Here is a 3048-nt window from a genome sequence, read left to right as displayed (position 1 = left end):
TAAAAAATTCTCCACGGCCTGGAAAAACATAATGCATTAGCAATACATAGGTCATAAGCAGAAGAGCGAAGCTAGTTCACAAGCAGATGCAAAATATAAATATGTTTGTGCATGTGTATTGGGGTATGCAAATAATATGTAGACTAAATGTGTGTTTATGTAAACATGCACATATATCACATATTTTATAGTGACTCTGTGTGTGTGTAAATATTTTCTTAGCTTGTTTTCCGCCTCTCAACTTCTTGGTTTCTCTCTCTAGCTCTTCTTCATTAGAGCTCTTCTAGAAATAATTGCCTGTGACATTGAATGACCAAACATCCCAGTTTGCCAGCAACAGTTTGGGATTATGCCTTTGTCTCAGCGTATATTATCATAAACCTTCCTTTTGATCTCAAGTTTGGATGAAAATGTATGTAGTTATGCTACCATTGATAAGTCTTTTCAAAGGCTTTCGCTGATTCATGATAAAGTCTAAATTCTTACCCTTTGCATTCAAGGACCTATGTGATGTGACCTTATTCTGTTTCTACAAGTTTTTTTTCATTTTTTTGAGACAGTGTCCTGCCCTGTCACCCAGACTGGAGTGCCATGGTGCCAATCAGGGCTCGCTGCAGCTTTGAACTCCTGCTAGGACTACAGGCGCACACCATAATGCCCAGGTAATTTTTAATATTTTTGTAAAGTTGGAGTCTCATTATGTTGGCCAGGCTGTTCTTAAACTCCTGGCCTTAAGGAATCCTCCCACCTCGGCCTCCCAAAGTGTTATAATAACAGGTGTGAGTCACTATGCCTGGCCAACTGCTTTGCTTTTTCAGAGAAAAAATCCTCTTTGGCTGACTTGGCCAGTAAACTGTACTTTGAACAGACTACCTCTTGTCGAACCTGTGTTTTGCTTTATGTGACGCATCTCTGAAACGAGGCTGACTATCTTGTCTGGATGTAATGTTTTTGTCTCCTGTCAGCACTTAGGGCGAGGATATGCACGTAGTCATTTCATCTGCTCATAGCACCTGAGGGCTTGCAAATAGCTTTTCCATCTGACTCAAGATCATCCCATATGAGACGGACCCTAAGACATGCACAGCGATAAGTGCGGGCCACATCCCTTGGAAAGATGCCTCTGTATTACTCCAGGATGACTTTTGTTCTTAGGTTGTCCCAAAAGGCTTTGTTATTGAAGGAAAGGTCAGGGTATTGATTCCTTGGCTTACACAGGAGGTACTACTCATATGCCCAGCTCACTAATTCCTGGTATGGTAAGGCTGACATGCCACTGAGCCATGCCTCTGTCTCCAGGAAGGGCAGCACCTGACATCAATTACTCTGACTTGGGTTTGGTGATAAATCTGCAGCATGGTTGTAGTATTATGAGGACTTATTGCTAAGCCTTGGCTATTAGATTGAAATTGATTGGGTATCATCTCAATGGAAGAAATATATACTGACAAGTGATTAGCTTTCTGGGATTATGTTTTCATCCAGGTTATCTGTCTTTTATGTTCTCTTATAATCTCAGGAGATGAGAGGAAACATTGGTGAGACCCACGGGAAGTAATTCTAACTGCATGGATTTCACTCTGTTCCCCAGACCCTACGTGCCCTTCTAGTGAGGGATCTTGTACATTAGCAATTTTTAGTTTGTTTCCTTTTTTTTTTTTCAAAACCTTCATTTTGTATTGTAAATTACTTTTAATGCACATTTAGATAAAGATATTTATGATTTCTAATTCATTGATAAAATTATTCCAAGTGAAAAAGAGAAAAGGAAATATAAAAGAAAAATCAATACATGCATTTTTAAAACTTAGAAATCTATATAGCAAATAGCACCACAAATAAAACGGAAAGAAAAGTAATCATTTGGGGGAAATTACAATGCATTTGCTAAGAATATAGAAAGTCCTTACGATTTAATAGGAAAAATGCAAATATGCCAATAAAAAGAACTCTCAAAGACCATGAACAGGCAACCCACACACTAGAAAAGAAACACAAAAAACAAGTTAAAAATATGTTCAATGTGACTAATAATCAAAAATTAAAAAAACCAAAAGGAAATATTTTGAGTTTTTCTGATGTAGGTTGTCTATCTAGTTTATTTATTGATATCAGATTGGCAAAGATATATTACCTAATAAAAATGCAGTGTTGGAGAGGATTTGTGGAATCAAGCACTCCTGCTTTATTAGTGTGAAAATAAATTGCCATAATTATCCTTCATGACAATGTGATGATTAATTCATTCAACACATACTTGATGGTGTGTAAATGAATTAAAATTTAAAATGAACATACTCTTTTACAGTGTTTGAACATCTAGGAATTTCACCTAAGGAAATAAGGGATGCTAAGGAAAGAGAGGGCTAGTGGCGCAATGGATAACGCGTCTGACTACGGATCAGAAGATTCCAGGTTCGACTCCTGGTCTGGCTCGGTGGGACTCATTCCTGTTAGGAGGCTGAGGCAGGAGAATTGCCTGAACCCAGGAGGCGGAGGTTGTGGTGAGCCGAGATCGCGCCATTGCACTCCAGCCTGGGTAACAAGAACGAAACTCCGTCTCAAAAAAAAAAAAAAAAATGTTCACAGTAACTTAGAAATAATAAAAGTTCAGTATGTTTTCAGAATACAAGACCAATATTCTTATATCTCTGAAAATAACAGAAGATAAAAAATTTGAAGATACTATTTAACAGAAAAATGCATGTTATATGTAACAAGCATATTTTTAATGAACCACATAATCAGGAAAATAGATCACATGACAACATGAGAAACTATTTCACACTCATCATTGGACAATTATATAAACATCTAATATCACACAGTATTGCTAGCATGTGAAGCAACAGGCACTCTTACACTGATTGAGGGGGTGTGAGCTGGAGATCAATGTGACAGTATATTGTAGGGTTAAGGATGAGCTTATCCACAATTCAGCTGTGTAATCCCTCAGCACATTTCCTAAAGGGACTTGCCTAGGCATAGACAATAGAGAATTTTAAATAGTGGAATCATTTGGAATTGCAAGATAATTAGAAACAATAT

At 37.4% G+C, this 3048-nt stretch overlaps 1 non-coding gene across 1 annotated transcript; it reads left to right on the top strand.

The window, feature by feature from the left end:
* Window positions 1-2363: 2363 nt before the first annotated feature.
* On the top strand, window positions 2364-2437 carry TRNAR-ACG. Its single transcript has one exon. It is a non-coding gene; the product is annotated as a tRNA-Arg (tRNA).
* The last annotated feature ends 611 nt before the right edge of the window (window positions 2438-3048 follow it).

This window comes from Cebus imitator, unplaced genomic scaffold (genome assembly GCF_001604975.1).
Source record: "Cebus imitator isolate Cc_AM_T3 unplaced genomic scaffold, Cebus_imitator-1.0 Scaffold801, whole genome shotgun sequence".
Taxonomy (NCBI): Eukaryota; Metazoa; Chordata; class Mammalia; order Primates; family Cebidae; genus Cebus; species Cebus imitator.
Note: the sequence above shows the minus strand (reverse complement) of the source record. Positions and strands in the feature narration are given on the sequence as shown.